Here is a 27,568-nt window from a genome sequence, read left to right on the forward strand (position 1 = left end):
AATTCACTAAAAAATTTAATTCTTGAAAAGCATCCAATATGCGTTTATTCTAATCCTTATGAAAAAAATACTATGTTGTCAAATAGTTATAGCTTTGATTTGGTTGTGCCATAATCCTTGTCCATATTTTTTAGCTCTTTTTCCAATCAAGGTAAAGGTCATATTTGAAATCATTTTTTAATTAAAACGTATTATATCTCCAAATTATGTGTTTAAAACTTATGTGAAAAACTACAAAAACAAGCTCAGTAGCCACAAATTTAAACATAAACCCCGTTTATTGGTACAGGGCAAACGTCATCTAGCGTATTGCATTATGCTAAAGCATTTAATGCAATTTATTCAAAAACTCATTTTTTTATTTATCGAGTTGTATATGGAATAGACTAACACAGATCTTAAGAAAAAACTCATTTTCGTAAGTTCACTCAAAATCACGAAATAATTAGATAATTTGTAAAAGTTTATATGTTTGTAAATTGTTTTTAAATCAATCTTTTTTTATTTCTTTTTACTACAGAGCATAAGACTTAACTTCGAGCATGCATTTCTCATTATGTGATATATTTAAGAAAAATGGTAAACTGCTAAGACATATTTAGGGTCAAATTACATCACCCACTAATGGTAATTTATATGTTTATATATATTGAAGACAGCTAATAATGTTGTGTATCAATCTTATTCATACTTAATAAGCATATAATAATATAAATAATTATTTATAACAGGATTGTAATCGTGTATTTGATAGCTGAAATGCACAAATGTTAAATGACTAGTCAGTGCTAAAAGATTTACAGTGATCAACTTTCATCTGAAATGCCGTGTGTGTTTTCATCACGTTTCTTTCAAATAATTCACGGAATCCTTCATCAAAACCATTAATTTCGATATACATTCGTCGTTTTCGGTAAATCTTTAAAGTTATTTTATTAATTGTCGTTCATCATATTTGCGAGAATAAAAAATAAGCTTGCTATAGATTTCAATATTGTAAGCAAACCAGTGCAATTTATGAAATAGTAATAAGCCAAAGATTTTTCTCACACATTATTTCTGGGAGAGGGATTAAAATATACTATTGTTCACATATTACTTATTATAATGGTACACCAAAATAACCCCTTCCAATTGGGAAATAAACTGTTCGGAAGATATTTGAGTTATTTTCAAGTTGAGTATAACTATATTTTAGTCAGGTATGCATTACATTCATTACAAATGTTTATGTACAGAAATTTGCCATGGCAACTAACATTTTCAATCCTTAAGCGGTTGTGTTTTCAGTTACTGTAAAACAAATCTGATTGTTAAATGTATCAAATTATTTCTTTCATTTTAATTTCATATCATGAATTTGATTGCTTTTTTTAATTAAAATTTCCAAATGTTAAAAGAAAAAGAACGGACGAACAATAATCTAAATAAAGTCAGTTCACTCAAATTCTGTTTTCAGTTTCAGGATATGTTTACTGGTTGCACTATTTGAAAATTATATGCATTCAGTGTTAAAGTTCCCGGATTGTGTTTATTAATCCAATGCATTACATGCTATACATTTACAAAACGTGTTTACGTAAAGAGCATATAATAAACTGTTTGTGTGTTTATACAAAAATCACATTTCTCCGACATTCGAATCTAATTAATCTGAGAATTTATCAAGCGAGCGTTGTTCATAGTTAACACTTCAGCCGTCATCAATATTTTACGAAAATAATAGTAGGTCACTGTGTCAAATATTGGAAATAAAACCTTGTAAATCTTAGAAGCGACTATTGGTGATAAATGTTCAGAACATTTATTTTCATGTCAAATTCGATTTGTTGCATCTCAACAAAAAGTCAAATGTTTGACAACAGGCCAGATGTTCTAATCAGTTTAGAAGACATTAAGTAAACTGGTTTGTTTGTTGTGATTCCAATTTTAATTTTGGTATGTTAAGTTAAGGAGGTCTTAAATGATTGAGCTGATTTGTTAACACTAGCTGAAATTTATGTGTCAACCAAATGATCATGACACTTGAATGTTTCATGTTATCGTCAAACTTGGTAAAGATTCACGTTTTAGGACACTCCAAAACTACCAAAGGACACACTAGGACTTCAATACACCAAAAACTATCCCTTGGCTACACATAAATATCCACGGTATACACCGCACAACTAACTTATGAGCTACTATAGAACATCTTGCAACTGCACAAAGACACAACCCGAGAACACCCGGAAACAACACCAAAAAGGCAGGAACTACACAAGAACACTCCAGTACTACCCAATGACACCATGAGGACTACTGAAGGACACCGATGGCTACCAAGGATACTTCAGTACTACTCAAAGACACCACAGGGCTAGTCAAAGGTACTCCAGTACTATTTAAGGACACAACTTGAATACACAAAGAAACTCCAGTTCTACTAAAAATAAACATGACTACTCAAGAAAACCAAAGACTACTCGTGGACATGCTATTACTTCCCAAATGATACGCCAAACCTACCACAGAACACATTGAATCTAAACAATAACACCCAAGAACTGCCGAAGAACACTTCATAATTACTGAATGAAACTCCATTACCACCAAAGGACACTCGAGGACTATCGACACACTACCTGAAAACTACAAACCGTGACTTCCAAAGGACGCCCCATTACTACTCAAAGACAATCGGACAAAACCTTAAAAGTGCACTAAACCACTCTTAAACTACTCAAATACATCTCATAGCAACCCAAGAACACCCCAGAACTACACAAGGACACACCATGACTACCAAGGGACAAACCAGTACTGCCCAAGGACAACTCACGACTACTCCAGGACACCCCAATACTACTTAACAATACACCTAGAATAGAAAAGTACACACATGGGCTACCTTAGTACCTAATGAAACACAAGGATTTCCCAAGGACACTCAAGACTCCAAGTGTTAGTAGTTTATTTTGTAGCCATATCTCGTTTTAATGTGTTTTGTTGTTACCTTGGCTTATTAACTTTGGTATAAGATCTCACCCATGTCTATAACATTAGTTCTTCAAATGATTGCGAAAAAAGATAATCAACTCATTTTTGTAATTATAAAGTAAGAATGCAATGATTTATATATTTTAACTGAATTGACACACGCATGTACTCTTGTCCTAAACTCTGTGCCTTCATAATCTTATTCTGTTATTGATATACTGGGTCATTTTACGTAAATATGTGTACAGGTGTTTATTTCTTATCTTACAATCTGCATGACACAAGCAGGCAGATAAATAAACAAAGGCAGACGCTTAACGAAAAAACAAAACGACATTGCCAAAATAGTTTTGTTCTTAAATTCCATGCCAAATGACGTCATAAAACGTTTTAAGCAAAAATGGTGATACAGTTATAGCGCACTGGAATCCTAATCACTTCATCGCAAGTTCGACTCCCTTTGAGTTGTTGTCAATACTATTAATTAAAAACACACAGAAATAAATATATTTTTTTTAAATTAATTTACATCTAAATAAGTGAAAGACTAAACGTTATATGTGGTATAAAAAGGTAAACATATGAATAATACTTAATATGCATTGGTCCAAAAATAAGTGTATTTATGTATGGTAGCGGATGTACGTCTAGTCTCATTTTCTGTTAAAATGTCCATATGTTGAAGTGTTTTTCATTAAGCCATACACTAGATCAATCGCAAATAGTATACTAGTTTATCTGAACATATGCCTTACGGCAATGCAAAGATACACATATATACAACGGGCATATATATTTCAGTTTTAACTTAAGGAATTAGCCGCGTAATACACACTTTTTTAAAAGCTTTAACCGACAACATAGTTATAATCACGGTACACTATGGGACTTTTATCCAAATTTTGAAGATTTTTTACCGTGAATTAAAAAAGTTATTTATGTTTCATTACGCCCACCCCCAAACTCCAAGGGCTACAAAGAGCGATAAGTAAATATTTTGTCTATATTTGATTTTTTTTCGCATTTTCAGAGATTATGAAATAAACACAACAGTTTCTGGTAAAATAAACTTCAGTTAACAGAAAACTAAAGTTAAAACGAACACATTATTGATACACATGGAAAAAAAACATTTTGATTGATCTTATGATTCTTCGGAAAAGAGCAGTTTTTCGATGTTTGAAAATATATAGCAGTTTTATAAAATTCATAAAAAATAGTTAACTATAAGGCAAGCTGCTGGAATCATTTTAGATATTATTTATGATGTCTATTGAACAATTTAAAAGACAATTTATGATAGTTTACCGTCCAGTTTTGAAGAAAATATACATAATGTCATGTTACCTTGTATAGCTAATAAAATGCTTAAAAATCAACCTTTTTCTTCTAAAATATTATAAAGCTTAATTGGCCTTATTCATAAAATGTACTCTTTCAAATAAATGAATTTTACTTATGATACTAACTCAGAATACAGAGTTTAAAGCAAATGAGTGTACTTTTAAACTAAAATATGTGAAGAAACAAGAACACTAAGTGGGCTCGCCCCTCCAAAAATATCAGAGTGAAAGTTTTCAACTAATGTTGTTTTTTTTAATATTATAACATGTAAACAATCTCTGTGGGTAATTTGATGTATATCTGTTTTATTTTGTCATTGGTATTATGTCAATTAGTTTTTTTCACAATAATTCTTCACTCTTCAACATTTGAAGTTTGGTCTGTTCGCATGCTTTGTACTTATAGTGTGTGCACAGATGATAACTCAATGCTGAGTTAATGCTGATTTGGTTTTCATGCACCTTCAGGTACTTTACCCATCAAGAATGTTTAGTGCTGTAAAGGAAAAAAGTTGTACTTTAAAGCCTTTCTAACTAATTAGTATAGATAATTATACTGCCATACATATACAAAATAAAATATAAACAGTTTAATATTTCTCGACATTATTTTGAAAAAACAACAACAAGCTGATACATACATGTATATATATATAAAGAAAATTAAATAAAAATAATAAAATTCATCATCATCATCATCATCATCATCATCATCATCATCATCATCATCATCATCATCATCATCATCATCACCACCACCACCACCACCACCACCACCACCACCACCACCACTTGACCACCATTACTACCACCTCCACCACCTTTTGATTATTGAATACAGTAGGTTTATAAAAACAAAAACCAAGTCAAATATGTTTTATATGAAATACTCACATCATCTCGATCACATGCGACTGCCTTGTGGATGGACGTGGCTGTCAAATCCGCTCTCAAGGATCCAACATAGTATTTAATGCAGGTTGGAATTCATCATAACCCAGTGTTGTTGACTAAGTAATATTCAGTCATTTTCCTGCCTGGAAGAAATTAGACTTCTGATTATCAACCAGCAGAAACTACCACCGTAAAATACAAATGCACAAGTATTATACATTCTGCACTAAAATCTGTTTTAGCCAAGAGTAAGGGTTGGTAGGCACAAATGTGTAGTTGTTGTGCATATGGTTGATAATGATTCACAACAGTATGGGGTTTTAACGAGACCTACGCCAAGCCAATGAATGGCAATAGTCCTAGCAGATGCGGCTTCAAGCCCCAAACCACATACAACTTTTTTTCACAGGTTAATTTTGAAAATATGCATTTTGTAAACAAATGACGGGTATGTACATGTATTGTGGTATGTTAGAAATAGGTCACGTACCAAAACACATCATTTTTAAACAAAATTTTAAGTCTAATATTTTTCTAAGATAAAACAATCAATTTAAAGATTACATACTCATATTATATCTTAAACATAAGTTATGTACATACGTACATATAAAAATATGTAACATGTACATAAGTACATGTAAAATATAAACATGCTGTCTAAACATTTAGCTAATAAAAATGATTTAAGAATTCCAAAGATAAATTAAAAAACAAACGTTTTTGAACACAAACGTACAAAACTGCCCAAGGATACGTACATTCAGAGCCCTTTGATACGAATATCCCAGTTCCATGCCGATTGTTGACAGTTCGTTTTTTCGAGAAAAAATCTTCTCTTACGCGTATATTTCATCACTTATAATCCATGTTTAACTGTAATGACTCAAATTGTTAGATGTATCGTAATCAACTGACAGCGTGTACTTTTAGTGTTTATTTATTTTAATCGTATATTCATGAGAAAAATCATCACAATGTTTCCAAATCCTACAATGTAGAAATTCCATTATTGACCTATGAATAGCCGGGAAATACCTTCTGTTTTTTAAAAATAGCAACATCCCGTACAGGCCGAATACGCCCGATGATCGTCGCGATCTGTTACGGCGAGTGCCGATATATGTCGATGTTACCCGATGTTTTCTGAGTTGTATTACATGGCTAATACCTTAAACCTATAAATGCCCGGGTATGAATGTTATCCTCATAAACTTCCTGAATACAAATTGCAGCTTCAAAATACAATTTTGCCATTTGTGTATCTACGGTATTTTATTGCAAGCTTAATTTTCTCGTCACGTAAAAAGCTGCTTTTTTATGCGCAGCTTGATGCATAATTAACAAAAATGGAATTGACTTTGGTATGTACAATTACTTTGTTAAGTACAATACGATTAATAAATCATGATTTAATATTGTGAAATTAGTGTTCATTATTAATTTGATTTCATACGCGATCTTCAAGCACCTTGATTTATAGCAGAATTTCCGTATGACAAAAAATGCTTAATATTATAGTGTCTGTAACGACATGTTCATAAGCAAAATACTACTCTTTAGCGCATTTTACTCTATTTTTTCTATACACCCACATAGCTTCTAGGATTTGGCAGTTATACTCTTTATTATTCCCTACTTTTGGCAAGTTATTATCCTAATTAATAAGGACAAAAAAAAACAGAAGAAATAAAAACAATAATTATGATCTTGTCAAATAGTTGAATACATTACTCTTTGTTTTTAACCAAATAGAACTGTCGAAAACACATCATTATAACAATGCAGATGGATTCCACTCCCCCTAAGTTATATTGTACTGACACTCAATGGATATCGAAAGTAGAATCCGCATTCTTGGGATATTGTATTGTACCTGTAATCTGTGTACTAACATTAAACTATAGATTTACTGCATACTAAAACATATTATTTCATTTAAAAATACTTTAAGCGGTATCCCTATTTCGAATTGTATACACCGTTCCACTTAGTAAAGTTTAAATATGGTATTCTACAGGGTATATGCTTAATAAAAGTGCCGAGCGCGATCAGACTGAAGCATACCTTTTGATACCACACGATTTTCAAACGAATATGTTGTTGGTTTGTACGTATATTGAAACAATTGTCGTAGCCGTTTGACATATACTCGCGGTCAATGAAAACGCACCAGAGAAAATAATTATCATAATTTGACGTTGATGTGAAGTTCCTTTAAAAAACCTAGAGTCAAATGAAGTTTAGGTTATTCTGAAAGGTAACACTTGCCAAATGATGATTTTTGTGTAATTTGATGATTATTGTGCTACCTACAACGTCGGGGTTAAAATTGAAATTCACAAACTCAGTATCTAGTAAGTCCGTCATTAGCATCCAGGAGAGCTTGGCATCTGCGTCCCATACGACAAATGAGAAGTTGTATGCGGTACTTGGGGATGGTATTTCATTCCTCCCGAAGCGCCTGCACAAGCTCGATCTTGTTGTTGATGACTTGACTTCCACTGTGTATCTGACGTTCAAACTGGTCCCAAAGATGTTTAATGGAACGCAAATCAGGGCAAAACGTTGATGTTCTGAAGTGTCATAAAATCAGTAGTGAGTTTTGCTGAATGGGACCGTTTGTTGTTCTGTTGGACAATGGTGACAATACGTTGATATTGCAAGAAAGGCACCAGCCATGGATTTAGGATGTCATCATACTGCTGGGCCGTCAGATTTCCTTGAACTACTATTAGCGTCTTGTAGTGCCAGGATATGCCTGCCCAGACCATGACACTGCCTCCTCTCCAGTGAGGGTGTTGTCTGACGTAACCTTCGGCGTACCGTTCACCCCTTCGACGCCATACCTTACGCCTACTATCAATGCAAAATCTGGACTCGTCTGTGAATAAAACTTCTTTCCACAAGTTTTGCGTCAATCTTAGATGTTTGCGAGGCCACAATTGGTAGTTCTAACATCTTTCTGGCGTTAACACGTTGCTCCTTCACGCAGCATATGCCCTTATCCCTGCAGCCAGTAAACGCCGACGGACCGTCTCGACGATGGGAAAAGACAATATTACGGTCTTGCTTGAGAGACGTAACACGTTGACATCCTAGGCGCGGCCGATCTGCTACAGAGCCGGTTACTTCGTGTCTTCTCACTTATCGCAATATTGTCGAGTTTGAACAGTTCAACATTCGTTCAACAGCACGGAACGACATACCACCGTCTACCATACCAATGGCTTCATGACGTATTGCGTCACTCAGACGCCCCATAGTAAAAACTATAGACGAACGTTTTGCTGGCGTTGTAACAGTCTGGAGTCTAGATGTGTACTGATAAAATAGATACATTCAGCGCATTAAAACATGACATAAATTCGCAAAAGTAACGATTTGCACAGACCAAAATATAGTGCGTAATGGACATTAAATGTCCTTTAAACTATATCGCTATGTTATTACAAATGTGCTAAAACAACATGTTCATGTATAAAAATTAAAGTATGCCCTAATTCGCTGCACATGTATTTTTTATACATTTTGGTGCGTTTTCATTGACCGCGAGTAACACTTGAAGAAATAAATCATACACGAAAATTAAACAAAAGGAATTATACACGATGTAAATAACAGAAGTATGCTCTTACTTGATTGATGAATACTTAGTTATGATTTAAGTATTTACGGCTCAAATACGTCAATGTTTCGAAGGCCTAAAAAATGTCATTTGTCTTAAATGTATCCTTCAAATTATCAACATGCAATATTAATAGCAAATAAGTGTACTCCTAAAATAAATCATGTTAAAGTGTATACACTTCAATAGTTAATTCGTACCGACTAGGGTAGTTATAATTACATACGCGTGTATGACGCGCTTTGAACGAATGGTGTATGATTTATTTAGTTATTTAACCTTAAATCATAGGCGATGTGAATTCTTTATAAAGGGTTTTACACTTGATTCTTAAGTGTTTAACATAGCATCAAGTTGCATGGGAGTGGTGTTTCATTTCTTCTTTTTTTCAGTTTGCAAATGTTATGTGCCGTTTGTAATTACATCATTTGTTTACATACTCACAACTTTTTTCAGCGCTTGAGTGGAATTCAAAATTATCATATCACATTTTTAGCGAAACAGATAAAGTACCTTAAAAAATTCGATACCTACGGCAGGAATCGGTCAAAATGCGGGACAAGTAATCCAAGCTCATTTTTCGCTTAATTTATTAAACTGGAATGACGCAAAGTGACGGAAACCATGGCAACAAAAACGATCTCCAATTTGTGTCTGAATACCAGATACAACAATCTCAATTGCCTTTTAAGTAATAAGTTTATTCCTGATATAAGGCTGCTCGAATATATGAATTCGGTGCATTTTTTCCGAAATGTGTTTGGAAATTGTTCTGACCCCGGTGTTGTCTTCCAGAAAAACGCTCTGTGTTTAACTCTTCCGGGTTAATATCTCCCGTTTCAATATAGCTGGGGTAAAATCCATTGTTTTTTTGTTGTTTTTTTTAAAAATCCCTGATACACACTTTATCTCATTTATCTCATTTTTTATCACAAAAAAACTCTTAATCTTAAAAAAAATCTAAAAACATGTTATATTAATACATTTCAGACTGTATTTGTATTTTTGTTGCTTTTAACAGGTATTTATCACACTTGTTCACATTTACTTTTATACAAATAGTTTAATAATTTAAGTTAGAAATCGATAGCAATTCGCAGTTATTCAATTGTTCTTATTCATTCGTTCATTCATTTATTTATTGTTTCATTATCATTCATTCAATAAATCATTCCTAAACTCACTTTTTCATTAGTGTGTTCGTTCATTTGTCCGCCCAACCGTTTGTCCTTTCATTCGTTTGATTGTTTGTACATTCGTTTATTTATTTATTTATTTATTTATTTATTTATTTATTTATTTATTTATTTATTTATTTATTTATTTATTTATTTATTTATTTATTTATTTATTTATTTATTTATTTATTAATTCATTCATTTCATTCATTCATTTCATTCATTCATTCATTCATTCATTCATTCATTCATTCATTCATTCATTCATTCATTCATTCATTCATTCATTCATTCATTCATTCATTCATTCATTCATTCATTCATTCATTCATTCATTCACTCACTCACTCACTCACTCACTCACTCACTCACTCACTCACTCACTCACTCACTCACTCACTCACTCACTCACTCACTCACTCACTCACTCACTCACTCACTCACTCACTCACTCACTCACTCACTCACTCACTCACTCACTCACTCACTCACTCACTCACTCACTCACTCACTCACTCACTCACTCACTCACTCACTCACTCACTCACTCACTCACTCACTCACTCACTCACTCACTCACTCACTCACTCACTCACTCACTCACTCACTCACTCACTCACTCACTCACTCACTCACTCACTCACTCACTCACTCACTCACTCACTCACTCACTCACTCACTCACTCACTCACTCACTCACTCACTCACTCACTCACTCACTCACTGAATGACTGACTCACTCCCTCACTGACTGACTGACTGACTCCCTCCCTCCCTCCCTCCCTCCCTCCCTCCCTCCCTCCCTCCCTCCCTCCCTCCCTCCCTCCCTCCCTCACTCACTCACTCACTCACTCACTCACTCACTCACTCACTCACTCACTCACTCACTCACTCACTCACTCACTCACTCACTCACTCACTCACTCACTCACTCACTCACTCACTCACTCACTCACTCACTCACTCACTCACTCACTCACTCACTCACTCACTCACTCACTCACTCACTCACTCACTCACTCACTCACTCACTCACTCACTCACTCACTCACTCACTCACTCACTCACTCACTCACTCACTCACTCACTCACTCACTCACTCACTCACTCACTCACTCACTCACTCACTCACTCACTCACTCACTCACTCACTCTCTCACTCACTCACTCACTCACTCACTCACTCACTCACTCACTCACTCACTCACTCACTCACTCACTCACTCACTCACTCACTCACTCACTCACTCACTCACTCACTCACTCACTCACTCACTCACTCACTCACTCACTCACTCACTCACTCACTCATTCATTTACTGATTAAATAGGTTTTATAATCATTCAGTTCTTAAATAATTCTTCTGCATTCATCATGTATTTCTACAATTTTTTTTTTTATTAATTATTTTATTCCCTTTAGTATGTATTCTGATATTTGTACTAGAAATTAAGTATGTGCATAGTATATGTTTGCTTAAATATTATGATTTTTAACTAACTGTAGCCAAATGCGATTCATGCCCTGGTCGATGCAAGTGCTGCCTGACTGACAGATGTAGTTCAACTTCAAAGGGGGACCAGGTGTGTTTAGATGGCTGCAAGGATGGCTATCATCAACCTCGCTGCATGTGGCTATGTTCAGGAAACTGTCAGTCTTGTCGCCAAGATGACGGTTTATGTCAGTCATGTAAACCGGGATTTGGCGAACTATCTAGCAATTGTTCAAAAGCATGTATAAACAGAAATTGTGCATGTGCTCAAAGCTTTTGTGATAAGTGCTTGAATGGATTTTACGATGTTGGCCAACATTGCAATAAAGCTTGTTCAAGAGGATGCAGTGACGAAAAATGCAATGATGATGGCACATGTGTCTGTGTGGACAATTTTGAAGGAAACAAATGTGAGAAGTGCGTTCAAGGAAAATACGGAGAACTTTGCAATAACGATTGTAAAAATGAGTTTTGCGAATGCTCTAACGCAACCAATTGTATTTCCTGCAAGCCTGGCCATTATGACTTCTCTTCGCTTTGTTCGAAAGAGTGTTCCGTAGGCTGTAAGAATATGTGTAACAATGAAGGCCACTGTACATGCCATTTGCAATTTTCCGGAAGCAACTGTGAAAACTGTAAACCTGGATATTACGGCGACAACTGCAACACGCCATATACAAAAGGTTGTATCAATGGAAAGTGCAATAGAGACGGGACTTGCGACTGTTTACCCAATTTTACCGGACGAATGTGCGAAACCTGTGTTTCAGGACAGTATGAATTTCTTTGTGATACACCTTGCGGACTAGGTTGTACAGACAATATCTGTAACAAAGACGATGGCACATGTACTTGTGAAGTCAACTACAAAGGTGCACTTTGTAATATTTGTAATGACGGCTTTTTCGGTAGTTTTTGCGACTCAATTTGCCCGGACCGCTGTTTTAATTGCTCTACAACTGAAAACTGCTACACGTGCAAAGAAAGTTATTTTGGTTTAGACTGTTCACTGAACTGCTCGGCTAATTGCGTCGGGTCCAGTTGCGGAAAAAGTTACGGCGTTTGTTTAGATGGTTGCCTTGAAGGATTTACAGCTAACTCTTGCAGTGACTCTTGTGATGGCTTTTGTAAAACATGCTCTCAGACAAATTCTACACACTGCACATCTTGTTTCGGTGGATTTAGCGGATCTGACTGTAAATGTATTCCAAACTGCCGATGTGAATTAAACAATGAAGTGTGTAATGAGTGCACAAATGGATTTGAAATGAAACGCAAGGATTGCAAATGTAACAAAAATTATTGTTTAAATAGCACGCATTGTACAACGTGTCAAAATAACAAGTTTTATACTTATAATGGTACATGTTGTGAGTGTAACACACAATGTAAAAATAAACAATGTTCGTCAGAGGGCCACTGCTTAAATGGATGTGAGGACGGATATAGCGGCGTAGAATGTGCTGATTTATGTACATATTATGATGGCAACTGTACAAAATGCAATCAGACTGAACCTTTCTGTGTTCGATGCCAACCCGGCTTCTCACCAAACACAGATGGTGTATGCACTTCATGTTCTGGTTGTATTGACAAAGCATGTGATACTGAAAGGGGTGTGTGTAGCATAGGGTGCAGACCAAATTTTTGGACCAATACTTGCGAAAAAGAGTGTAGCTCAAACTGCAGTGTGTGTGACGATGTATCTGGCATCTGCAACGAATGCACAACAAATACAGTTTATGGGTTGTTTTGCAATTTGACGTGTAGTCCAAACTGTATAGAATCGCAATGCAACAGAACGACAGGTGATTGTAATAATGGATGCATTACAAATATGTATGGCCAAAAATGTGAGTATAAATGTCCAGAATCATGTGAAGTAAGCGGCGAGAATTCCAAATGCGACTTTGAAGGTCAATGCCTATATAATTGCAAAGCGGGTTACCAAGGACGATCTTGTAATATTGGTAAGTACTTTAGGCAAACCTAACAGTAATTAATTTTTCATATAATGGTTTAATAGTTGAACAGTATTACATATTTTATTTCTGTCAGTTAACAAATTCAATCTCATAACATAAACTATGTTTTCAAAAAATAATGTGGTTACTGCATTGTCATTATATACGATACTATTCCAAAAAATGAATACATGCATATCGTCAATGTGTTTGCTAATTGTGTATAAGATATATATTTTGCCACAGTTGACGCAAAGGCAAGTAAAGTTTCAACAGCCGCAGTTGCTGGAGGCGTGGTTGGAAGTCTGATTCTTACTATGGCGATTTTTTTACTCATTGTCCTAACCCGGCGGAGGTTAGCGTATTATTCACCCTTCGCTAAAAGTGTATATGTTACCAACATGCGTTATGATATACGCACAAATATTAAATGATGATAACTACTTAGAATGAAAAAAATGACATGCAGTCTTTTTTTCCTCATTCAATATATAAATCCCATACTCTTTTTTATACTTTTCATACAGGGAAAAGAACAAACAACGAAACTCTTCCCAACATGTTTATGTTAATGTTTCCGACACTAGCACTTCAGGTAAATTTCCATACACCACCTGTGCATATACATTTAATTGAACAGATGGAAATATCAAATATATTAAGTGATATATATGAAACCTTAATATGTTCTTTCTATTTCCATTCCGGACATCATAAGTATTTGCACGTTAACTCTTTATATATTTTAATATTTCTAGTTCTTGTAAAAAGCGATGAAACGGTGCCTCATGGTCCCTTTGTCGAGATGGTGAATCCAAACTACAAATATTCCCCCAAAATAGAAAAAAAGACACAAACACAAGAAAAGCAATCAGGCGAAAAAAGAAAGCTACCAGGAAGACAACCTGCAAAGTCCGTGACAAGCGTAATGCTTGAAATAGGTAAGACAGATTAGGCTGTTTGGTGTTAAAAGGATTGAATATGAAACCTAACGACGTCGGTTAATCATAGTCATTATTTATGTATCTATCACGATTTGGAAGAAAGTCAAAGGCTGATTTGAATCCAACTCGAAACCATATCAGGATTGCTCTCTTGTCAGCAAAGGCATTAGGATGTTCGACGATTAGATTGTAAGCTGAAGTCATACAGACGTTAATCGAAATAACGTATCGTCAGATCTACTTTTTGACATGATATGTTTAACTTATTAATGCACCGGGGTTACGAAACGGGACAAATGGTGTTATGCGGTTTAAAATCTGTGATTTAAAATACCACTTTATTTAGATACGTTCATTAGATTGCAACGTCAATGTGAATTTAAAAGCACGTCGAAGAATTTTAAATTTGTATAGGTGCGGGACACAAGTGAATAGGTAATTAAAGATAATTCGCAGAAAAAGGAATTGTGTTGACTAAATTTTCCTTTCCTTGCCTTAGGTTATGACAGGCCGTAATCGGTTACATTTAAGGATTTATTTTTCTATTTTGATAGTATTGCCTTTAAAAGTTAAATAGGGCTTTTAGCGCCTACATTCTTCAACGCTTCAGGGTGTTTATCTCTTGTCTTAGTGTCTTAGACATCTAATATTAGCCAATCGAAAGTTTTGTTTTAATGGCTTAATATGTCTCAAATTTACTGCTGTTGTTTTTATTATAGATGCAAATGATGCTTGTGTGCGTGATTTCGTTAACAAACATGAAAATAATGACGCGGCATATTACAACGATGCAAATGACGTTTTAAAATTATACAAACAAGGTGCCGGTTGAGTCTTTGGCGCGATGTTTATACGGGAAGACAGACAGAGAATTCGATGAAGAATTCCAGGTAAACCTGTATAATGAATACGAAAAATTGCAGCCTAATTTGTAGAATCTAATCATTATATTCAATAAGAAATACTGTGTAGAAAAATATGTCTTAAAATATATGATCATTTTTTGTTTGTCATTTTTTCTTACATTTTTTTCAAGAACTTTCCAAGCGGCCTCACAAAATCGTACCATGCCTCGCATCTCAAAGAAAACGTCTCCAAGAACAGATACCGGGGAATATATCCATGTACGTTTACCATCAAATTATGACACACTGTATATGTATTTTATATAAAATACGATAGGAATTTGTTTTTGAGCATTTGCGAAACACGACGTGAACATGCACTTGTACGTGTTACTGCACGTTTATGTAAATTTTAATTTATATTTTGACTTCTTTGCTGGTACTCTCTTAAACAACATTCCTTTTGCTATCGTACATGCTACGACAGACATGTACATATTTCAAATACGTGGATAACGAAGTTTATCTAACTGAACTTCACAAACACATGTACAAGTAATGTTTCGTAACCTCTATAATGATCAAGCATTGCATAGGTGTACGTATCATGTCATATTTAGATTAATGTTCAATTTATAAATATATAATTAATTGTTATTGACATCTTGTTTTAAGATGACGATTCAAGAGTGCGGATCAAAGGAGGAGACTCGGATTACATCAATGCCAGTTTTATCGATGTACGCTCGTTTGAAACTTTCAAATTTTGAATGTATGATGTTCAATTGATAGATTTTAGATATCAACAAAAACTAGCAAATTGTAAACGTATTTTTCAATGAATTGTTCTTCCTGTTTCACTAAACTTGCCTTTATTTGTATATTCGCTGAATTGAGGATAATTTCATTTGGTTGTTTATTTGCTGAAACGAGGATAATATTTTTACAAAAGAGTCCATACTTCAGTAAAAATATTATATATTATTATCAGCAGTTAATGTGAAAGGCTAACGTTTCGAACCGTATTATTTTCCTGTAGGGCTACAACATGAAACGCGCGTACATTGCTACACTGGGTAAGAGACAGTCATAGGGAAGTATTTGTATTTTGTATTAATTTCATTTAGTTATGACCGAAATTTACCTGCAAAACGCTTTAAATAGTTTTTAATATGGCAATGGAAACTACAGGTAGATATTATGTTCAATATTTATGTGAAGAACTATAGACACAAGCTAGGTAGCCAAACGTTCAAACATAAACCCCGTCTAATGGCACAGGGTAAACGCCTAAGGCTTGGAACTCAAAAACAAAAAAAAATCACAATCAAGAAACATGGAACAATAGCGCAAAACTACACAAATAGCAAAGTGTTTATATACTACTATTAATTAAAAACTAGATATGTTTATCAATGAATGTTAGGTACAGCTTTTGAAATGTCAGTATTGTAAATTTACTTTCAAGTTAGAGGGTATTGATATATCAATAGCAATTTACCTCCATGCCAAAAAAACATAAAATGGTATATACAATGATCACAACTAAAAAGTATATGTCGAAGCAACTCCTAGACATTCAAACATTTATTCAATTAATCATTAGGGCAAATTTTACAAAGTACGTTTTAGGACCCATGACGATGCCCATGTCTTAGATGTCAAGCATGTGATGAATTATTTATAACGGCAAATGTTATCTATTACATTTATAGGGCCAATGTCGAAACATCTTGGATATTTTGGTATATTCTGGCAAATGGTTTGGCGACAAAAGGTCGAAACGATTGCCATGGTTACCAATCTGATTGAAGACGGGGTGTGTACCTCAAGTATAATGACCATGAACCTATATTAATCACTTTTGCGACAAGTGAGATTATGATACTTTGTTGCAATACATCACAATATCGCCATATGAATCGACGTTATTTAAATTGCAACAACACGCGACCCTTTTTTATAATAACATTTACAAGCATACACAAGAACAAACAGCACGAGGTCAGAATGAATTCATTTCAGAAAGCTAAATGTGATCAGTACTGGCCCGACCCTGGTGTCAGTAAGATGTATGACGATATCAACGTTTCGTGCTACACGGAAAACAAATATACAGGGTTCACAAAAAGAGTGTTTTCAGTATCTAAGGTCAAGGTATGTTTTCAGTTATAAGGATGTTATACCGTACTGTAAATCACTTCAATAACTTCCGTATGCTTTGTATTTATTTTAACACATTATATTGGTCAAGATGTTAAACGATACGCTCAAAACATATTTTGGCAAAATTGATTGCTCGATGCAAATTCTGCTTTAAGCATATATAAGCTTGTTGCATTAATTCTCTTCAAGAGTACTATTTGCATATTGAAGCAAACTCGAGTCTGGAAGCACTTTTACAATGTTTAATTTGATTGAAATGAATAAAGTACAGTATTACTCAGTGTAAAGAAGAAAGAATGCTGCACCACCTACACTTAACCTGTTGGCCCGATAGAGATGTCCCCGATGATGTCACCGCTATAATTGAATTTAGACAGACGGTGTTGAACTCGCCGACACAGTTCAATGGTCCACTGCTTGTTCATTGCAGGTTTAAATGTTAACATTTTATTTAAGATGCCATTGTAGTGACTGCTACTTTTTTATGTTTGATAAACACTTTTCAGTTATCACTAGTTCATAAAAATCAATTCGACAGCATGACTGTTATAACATTGAGAATCTCACATATCTTTCTAAACGGGTATTGAATTTCATTTACGGAACTTAATTCCTGTCGGTTTCACACACATCATTTAAGCAATTCATTTTGTGGTTTTGTTATTTTTATACGATATAAGTTCTTTGAGGCAAATACAACTAGTTAACTGTTTTGTGCAGTGCCGGAGTGGGAAGAACAGGGACATACATTGCACTTTATATTTTGACCAAAGAAGGAGAGGCCGAAGGAGCTATTGACATTCCTGGATGCGTCGTCAACATGCGGCAAAACAGGCCTAACATGATCCAGACACTGGTTTGATAACTATTTCATGAGCCATGTTTCCTACCCTATATAAGAAAAACAGTCAAAGGGTTGCTACTGCGACGAGCCCAATAACAAAAACATTAAACTCGATCCTGTTTAAAGGCCAAACTAAAGCCAAACAAGAGACAAACCACTAGCAAACAAAACTAATTACACAAATGTCAAAAACATATCCGAAGTCAAAGGTGTGCAGGAGAATCGGTCCGGGATTAGATGCAAACGTTTTACTGGAACGGTAGCAAACTTAGTCAGCAAGAAGGACTTGCTTAATGTATTTTGTTATTGGTTCTTATTGGTTTATACTCCAAAACAGACTTAAACATCATTTTAATACGTTATCCCATTTTGTGTAAGCAGAAGTAAACTGAACGAAACATGCCATTACACGTGAAGTAAACTTTAAATAAATTATGAAGCATGATTCTCTTTTTTTTCATTTTAGATTCAATACAAATACCTTTACACATCTCTGGTTCTTTCATTGACTCTCAGCTGTAGTCCAATCAAAGCAAAAGACTTCCAGCAATATGTGACCCGTACGCGAGATTCCGAATTGGTGGACATTTATGAGGTTAAACCTCTTCAGAAACCATGACATTTGTTTTAAAGAAAAACGTGTTTTGATCTGTTTTCCTTTAATGTTTTCGTATGTAAAAAGTAAATGCCACTCAAGAACAAACTGTATTACACAGTTAATGCTTTGAAGCGCACAACATGACAATCAAATCATGATTCACTTTCCTTAGAATGTTAGAACTGTTTGGAATTATTCTATTTTTTTTAGAAAATTAACTTGACTGTTGAAACAATGTCAAATGAGGAAATGAGAGCAGTGGAAAGACACAAGGCAGAGACTGGACAACATGCAATTACTATGCAATTAATATTTAATTCATATTTAAGAACGTTGGATTGTACTACCCAGCTGACAATCAGGAACTTGTAATTGGTGATATTACAGTCAGAAGGCACAAAGTTGAAGGCAAGGATTACTACCAGACAAGAACGCTGACAATTACACACGTCACTGCGAACAGGGTAGGCTTCATGTTATAGTCACACTTGGAATTGCCTAGAAGAATATATTAGTTTCCATTATTTCTCAATAGCCAAAGCATAACAAAAAAATCGTAAGATTGTGTGATATATATATATTGCTAATAGCGCGATAGGAAAATGTGTCTTACGCTATTTTGATACGCGTATGTAAATTTTATGATTAGCCTACTAGAATCTGATACGTTTAGTTAGTAATTCATTTTACTTTTTGGTCTTTTAGCATTCAGATGTGTGCACAATACCCAATCTACAATTTACAGACTGGGATAAAAAGCACAACGTTCCAAGATCTACACAGAATGTCCTGGCCTTCATTGAAGATGTTGATGAGGCGGCGAAGGCGTCACGACATGATGGACCGATACTCGTCCATTGCTTGTGAGAGATATGCCTTTTAGTGTGACATTTTCCAGTGCATTGAATCATAAGACTATCGTCAATCAATCAGTGCATTGTTGAAAACCTATGTTAGCATGATTAAATGTACAAATTATAGATCTGAGAGTAGGTTCGAAGTTAAATAATGCAATTTCGTTTAATTTTATGCTTTATGCCACTGGTTTACAGAGATTTATCAGTAAATAAAATTGATATTTCCATGTTCAAACACTGAAACAAACAATTATCCTCTATCATCAAACCAAATGCAAACGTGATATTAAGTTATTCCAACGAGTGTATGCTGTTAAAGGAATATGACCTTGTGAGCTGATACCTCCATTAACATCTTTCATGTTTAATTGGTATGCCTGGTTAATTATCCTGTTGTGATATAAATTGAAAGATTTGATCTTGCAGATTACTAAAAGATGAAATAATAACCGAAAGTATATCAGTCCTTCAGTGGGATAATTGTTAGTTTAAACAATGTTCCCCCACTATTTCTTGATTTGTGTATTCCTTTCCATGCCGAATGGGTTCAGTCAGCTGGTATGTTACATGTAACAACCTTTATTAAATTCCAACAGAGATGGCGCAAGCAAGACTGGTCTATTTTGTGTGGTATCACTCCTTCTACAGAGAGTTGCTGTGGACCAAGAAGTTAGCGTAGTGAATGTTGTGAGAAAAGTAAGAACAAGGAGGAGGCTTGCTATTCCGAACAAGGTTCATAGTTTTAGAAAGTTACAATACCTTTCATAGTACTTACGATCGATTTTTTTCCGCAATTATGTTATATCAGAAAGGTACATGCCAAATTTAGAGACCTATTAGTGCGTTCGTGCTGTATGTCTTAACTTTAATAAATGCTACCGAAAGAGTTAATTGTAAATTATTCCTTTCAGGAACAGTTTCACTTCTGCCACGAGTGCGTGCTTGGATATATCAACACGCGTGAGGGCAACACTTACTATAACACTTGTGGAGGACTTGTACGAGGTCAAAACTAGTACATGCACTGTCAAGACCTCTCGAAGACATCACCTTAAGGACACGAGACATACATTTGTACTTGGAAAAACTTGATACCATACTATGAACATCAATGGCGTCTACAACAGCTTAAAAATATATACATTACTTAAACCTTAACGAAAGTGACGGGTAAAATAACAGGTGCCTGTATGTATGTTATGACCTTTGAGCTTGTAATTCGTAAGCTATCTGTGTCATACTACAGAAAACTGTGCTCACATTATGCATTATTCTGTTAAAATGAATAGACCAATCTGTACTTATAATTGTCCTAGTGTGTTTAAGTTAAGAGTATTTACGTAAGTGTAGCAACCTTTGTATGTTTAACGCTTTTCATGGTCGTGAACGATGAAGAAACACGATACTTGGATGAAAGCGCACCCAAAACAGGAAGGTCTTCGGATCAAGAACGTGTACAAGTTTGTGTTCAATTACACTTGTAGCATAAAATATGTATCGTATCTAATTATGGTAGTTTACTGTATGAACTAACTAGCATATAACTTTGCTTTAAATATATATCGACATCTATGTAAGATTGGATAATGTTGAGAAAAGCCATATATACCTGTGTTGTTTTGATCAATGCGAGTTTCTAAATACCATTTGAGTACTAGTATTCACACATATATATCTTATTTAAAACAATGTCAGAAAGCATGCGTCAACAACTTACATATTTATTCGTTTTCTTTGAACGCTTACATTAACTTTCATGGTATATTACTGTTTAAGTATTTTATTTAGTATAATAGCCCTTTATTATTGGCGATTTTTGTACATAGATAAACCTTCTTTTAAATTATAAAGTTTCCTTACAGAGTGTAAACACGTTAATCACTACTCTGGTTTATTTTTAGTTAGCAAAAACTGAAACAATACAAACATTCGGTGTTTTAGATAAAGCGTTAGATGCTGTACTATTTAACTGTTACTGCTGTTATGGAAGAAAATCAGGCTAAAGTATATTAAATGTTGGAAATGTTAGTAAAGATTAATAAAAACTACAATATTTTGGGTTTTATAAACTGTAGCTTTTTATGTATTAAGGATAAATGAATCATGAATCATACCCAGATTGTTTTACAAGTGCCTTTTTTACTAGGATAATACATAACGTGTTAGTATATAAAAAGATAAGCTTTCGGCAATAAGAATGTAGAATAAGTACTTTGGCCAAGCTATTGCGTAGAACTGATATGACAATAACGAGCGAGGAAACATCATGCGCCAAAATTGTTGTTATATCTGGTAAGCAATTCAGTAGTTGTTAAGAATGCAGGCAAATCCTTCGAAATATTAGCAGGAAAATATTTACTTTCAATTGAATGTTTTTCTTCCTTCATTTGCATTAATTTGTCTTTCTTTATAAGCAGCATCACGTTCTTATAAACGCACTTAACTTGATTTAAGCCCATTGGCTCCTCCAAACGTTTTTTTTCTGCAAAAGGTGTTAAAACTTTGATTTATGAAAACATATTTTCAATGGAATTGAGCAGAAATTTGTAGTGCTTAATTTTAAAATGGTTCGCGATTTGTACAAGTCTTAGTTCAAGACGTGTACAAGACTGTTTGTCCTGATAATAAGAAATGTATAATGCATATTTCTATATCAGACATGAATAGTTTTAAATGTTTTATATTCCTTGTACATTTATGTGAAATCATTAAAAACACATTTCCTTTTCTGTCTTTTTCTGTTTTCGGTTTTATTTTTTGTTTTAAAGTCAATCTAATAACTGCATTGAGTCCATTATCTGTCCATTTTCACTGTATATAGTCCAATATTTGCCCAATTCTGTAGTTATATAGAGTCGAAATTAATAGCTGTATAGAAAGAACCCAACCATTGTCTTATGAGAGACGTATGTAAAGTGTCAATGTCTTAGTTGTATAAAGTCTAACATCTGTCCAATTTGTAACTGCATAAAGTCCAAAGATTGTCATATTGTACATCTGTATGAGTTGAATTCATAGCTGTATATATAGTCGAATGTCTGTCCAGTTTGTAACTGTAAAGAGTCATATGTCTGTCAAAAATACTGCACATAATCCAATCCCTATGTAATGTGGTCCAGAGAGAAAAATAGTTGGACGAGCCACAGTTCCATCATTTAATCAACTGTAAACTATCTGCATGCATATAATGGCGAATCGGTGGTCTAGTTGTAACAGACTTGACTGTCAATCCAGGGGTAGCAGGTTTGATTCCCTGTCGCACCACTAACTCATACTAATCGTCTTCCGGGAGGGGAGCTAAATGGGCTTCCGAATGACTGGTGCACGTTATAGAACCAGGGTAGCTCTGACATATATCCATTTGGAAGTTAGATGATTAAGATGATAGTTGTAAAGCTTTATTTAAAAGACTGTGGCGAAAATAAGACTAATTTGGGCGAAAAAAGCAGTATTTTGAGCATAAACTATTAAAAGTATTATTTTAATTAATCGAGTTTTATTTTTGATGCTCGAAAAGAGTTTAGTTGAAATGGATAGAACCAAAAAATGGAGTTGGGAGGGGGGGGGCAGCAATAATACATACAATTAAACACTCAGTATTTTCCGTACAAAGTTTGCCCTGTGGCGTTGGCGAAAAAAAAAAGATTACCGGAATTTGCGCCCAAATCAGATTAATGGTAGAAGAAATGTTATCATTGTTCGTTTAGAAAAGTGAGAAAGCACATGCTATTTTGCCATTACCTATTGCGTGGATCACTAACATATATTTATATGCGTTCAACATTTCAATACAAATGATTTCGACACCTACCACGACCTTCAAGTCATTGTATCATTGTATCTAAGTAATAAAAAAGTGACCTTAATTCATTGTTTATATTGAGTATTTTCAATATATAAACTACATACGAAATGAAACTGAGAACTCTATAATTTGATTATTGATATCGATAAAATAAAACCTGGCGAAAATAAGTATTTTGGCGAAAATAAGATTTCGGAAATAAGTAAGATGAATGGCGAAAACGAAATGTTTTGCAAACATATAAGGAAACACATAACTATGGAGAAGCGCTTAATGTTTTCAAGTATCAAATTCAATTATTGTAGTATGTATCATTCTTCAAGACTTATTATAACCTGATACTCTGTAGTTAAAGTACATACATAAGTTCAACCGAACATGACTTGCATATCCAACGTAATAAAATCCGTTTCACAAATGCAGCAACTATCTTAAATAAAAGTCTGGATAGACAATCATTATGGACCTAAAACCGCAACCGACAACAATTTTCTGACTTGACTGTGTATTAAAATGATTTATTGAAAAAAAACGTTCGTAGAGCAATACTTTCAAAACTCGGTGAACAACTAATCATTCTTATGATATTAAACAAAATAATATTTATATCGTAATCAGTTTTAGCTTATTTTTGCTCAAATATAGTCCTGTATTCGCCAAATAATAATTTATATTTCTTAGAACTGATTTACTATCATCTAAATATCACCTTGATTTATCAACATGTTTTAATTACCAAGAAATAAATTTCATAAAAACAAATAATTCTTATCTTATTTTCGCAAAAATAAACTTTATTTTAGTTTGTTTAGTCAAAAATTTTATCTCGCGAAAATAACCATATTTTTGGGGATCGGTACAAAACGCAGCGATTCAGGCAGACTGTGTTATACCGACTAAGATTTAGGGTATAAAACACAGCGGCTCAGCCAATACAGATGTATAGGGAAAACGCAACCTTTTTAAAAAATACATAGTAACTGCTTAAAAAGGGAAATTATGTAGTAAATTTCTTTACATCAAACATTATAAATAATATTGGTAGAAAAACCATACTGAGAAATGTGTATTGCCAATTAAGTAAGTTTAATTTCGGAGTTACAAGATAGAAACTTAGCGATATAGTTGTTTTACACTTGTTATAATTTGCATGCGTTACACACAAATACATTGTCTGTAATTTGAAAAAATGTTCGATATCTTGTTTAAGAAACATTGTAGTATTTATCAAAATTAGTTCAATATGAATTTTGGTATAATTGTATGTCAATTGTACGAGAGACAATTATTTTTGTTCGGTATTTGGTGTATATATACAGTTTACACACAATGAGAACCAACAACGTAACTTATGATTTTGCAACTATGTTTCCTGAGGTGATATTTTATAAAAAAGGAAATTAATACCTTACTTGGCATATTTTTTATGTATAAATTAATTCTTCCGAAGTATATAAAACACTTCGCTTGCAAAGTTTTCACGGATGTTCCGATATGAACAGTTGCATTTCGTTTCTTCTTCTTTTTAGTAAATCTATATGTTTCTGTTAACGTGTTCCTTTTGTTGCGTCAATTCTGATTTACATTAAAGAGTAATAACTCTGATACAGATTATACCGATAATAATATCAATTGTATTATAGTAAAGTTATATGTGATTATCTTATATCTTCTAGAATTCCTTAAAGCCTTACATTATATTGTATTGAATATAAACCTCAATATTTTCATGTTGGACATGAATTTGAGCTGAGCGTGAGTTTCAATCAAACGTGAGTATCCGTTTGTCATGAACTAAACGAGGGACAGGCGCTAATCTCTTACACGCGTCCGTTGTATAATGACAGTCACAAATGTGTATTGGCATACACCTGTTATAAACAGTTTCATGACAAATTATTGAACAGTAGACGAAAATTGAATAGAATGATAAAACATTTGGGAGGGTGTTTTACAAATAAAATATTATTTAAAAGTTCTAAGCGACGTTATCATTATATATTTACACCTCAACTTACATTCCTGAAATTTTAACAATTCTTGGATAATAAATGCACTATTGGTATAAATATAAGTAATGAATTGCGTGGTTGATGTCGTTATCGGGGATATGGACGCAATGGGGCTGGTCAAAGAACGCGTAGAGTCCTTCGGACTCCTCACACTTGTGAAATGTATTGAATGGGTCAATATATCTCTCCTGCGGCGAAAGTTATGTTATAAAATGACTTTATAACAGTGAGAAATGCTCATTTTAAAAAACAAATCTCAATAGAAATTGTTATTTAAAAAAGACTTTCTTTATTTTGCCCTGAACAATCGAATTTGAGCTTGAAAAAAAGGCTAATTATACTCTTAATCAAAATCTGAAAGTTATTGGTTTTCTACGTACTGCTACCGAACTTGCTGATCATAAGTATTTAAGAGAGGTGCGGCCAAACTGAGTCGGGTATTTTTAAGCGGATGAAGATCAATCTTTTTTCCACCACACTATTTCCCGTGTATGTTTGGTTAAGCCCGTTTGCAAATGTTTGACAATCATACACTTTAAATAGTGTCCATGCAAGATCAGAGTAAACTCACACGACTGATATCAGTACAACCAGATCGTTGACGTGTAAAATAAAACTTCCTGTGATTAGATCATTTTCGGCTATAAATCCAACGTTTGATATCGATATTGGAATATATTATACACCAAACTAGAAATATAGATCAGAACTTGTATCTGGGACCTTGATCCGTGTGCCTTTAAACAAATTTACTGTAAATTATCTTTAGGCCCCGTTATTTAGTCAATTTCACTCAATCTTTCATCTTAAACATAAAAATTTCAATATTAAGATATATTTATATACATATTTTTTGTGTTTGTCAATAAAGTCAGTTTCAGTCATTTGTTCACTTTTACCTTTAAATTTAAATTGAATTTAAGTTATTTTCTTTCTGCAGCCTTTTAATTGAACAAGGAAGTTTCGTATTTGTCAATTTATATTTTGCGTTTGCTATTGTACAATTGTTCATTTTCGTTGTTTTCCTTATATGCTCGCGTGTGAACGATCTGAATGTTTGAATACAAAGAAAAACAAACAATGCATACCGCAGTGCTTCAAAATGCACATCGTAGTGATGTCAGTTGAGTACTTAACCATTAAGGAAACTATTTCGATAATCACTGAATACCATAAACATGAGTCTAAACCGTGAACTTTCGTTAAACGGATGAAAATGTTAACAAGTCAATAGAAATGACGGAGGGCTTTTCAATTATAATGTATAATAAACATTTTTATATTTTAATAAAATATTATTATTTTTTTAAAAACGCACCTTTGATTTAATGAATTATCTTCTCGTGAACTGGGTATACTCATTTTCAGTTTTGCAAGGAACAAACACTCGTCAGTATTTTTAACTGACTCCAGGGTTTGGCCAATGTTTACTCTCAACTGATATCTCCAACTGCTTTACCGGGGACCTACAAATACGATACATATGATTTTTTTTCGGATGTTTTATCTAAAAATAAATCTATTTAATTTATGTTTACTCAGTAGTATATACTTATATAATTGTTATTTCACTTTTGTTTAAATATTGTTTAATAACTGCTTTATTTTGAGTAGGATACAAGCACATACTTGTAACAAGAGATAGCAGTAAATCATCAAGTGTAACATTGTTAGAATAGTAAACTTCTGATCATGGTAGCGATATGTGACTTTGAATGGTACAAACTATAGAAATACTGTTATATAGCTGAAATATTTGAAAATTAATGCATTACCTAGGGCTGCAATGTACGCATGTCTTGTAAAACGGAAACAAAAATGTTAATTGAGATAAGTCAAATGCATCTCTGACTTTTTACTTCATCGCCTTTTGTACGATGAAACTCTGAACACGTATATCTGAGATATTGATGCCTTTATTGAGAATACTATTTTAATATTATTTGAAAGATTCAAAGTTATGTTCTGTTGGAAAGTAAAGTTGTATATGCGTTTTCTACGAAACACAAAACTGCATT

At 33.9% G+C, this 27,568-nt stretch overlaps 3 long non-coding RNA genes across 3 annotated transcripts; all 3 read left to right on the top strand.

Annotated features, from left to right (window-relative positions):
- Nucleotides 1-13,185: 13,185 nt before the first annotated feature.
- On the top strand, nucleotides 13,186-14,391 carry LOC128205103 (uncharacterized). Its single transcript, XR_008256174.1, has 4 exons — nucleotides 13,186-13,485; nucleotides 13,726-13,834; nucleotides 14,007-14,074; nucleotides 14,238-14,391. It is a non-coding gene; the product is annotated as an uncharacterized LOC128205103 (long non-coding RNA).
- An 831-nt stretch (nucleotides 14,392-15,222) lies between these two features.
- Nucleotides 15,223-16,445, top strand: LOC128205102 (uncharacterized). Its single transcript, XR_008256173.1, has 4 exons — nucleotides 15,223-15,313; nucleotides 15,460-15,547; nucleotides 15,944-16,008; nucleotides 16,308-16,445. It is a non-coding gene; the product is annotated as an uncharacterized LOC128205102 (long non-coding RNA).
- Nucleotides 16,446-19,644: 3,199 nt separating this feature from the next.
- Nucleotides 19,645-20,770, top strand: LOC128205518 (uncharacterized). Its single transcript, XR_008256264.1, has 3 exons — nucleotides 19,645-19,739; nucleotides 20,330-20,465; nucleotides 20,645-20,770. It is a non-coding gene; the product is annotated as an uncharacterized LOC128205518 (long non-coding RNA).
- Nucleotides 20,771-27,568: the final 6,798 nt, after the last annotated feature.

Source organism: Mya arenaria, chromosome 10 (genome assembly GCF_026914265.1).
Source record: "Mya arenaria isolate MELC-2E11 chromosome 10, ASM2691426v1".
In the NCBI taxonomy this organism is placed as follows: Eukaryota; Metazoa; Mollusca; class Bivalvia; order Myida; family Myidae; genus Mya; species Mya arenaria.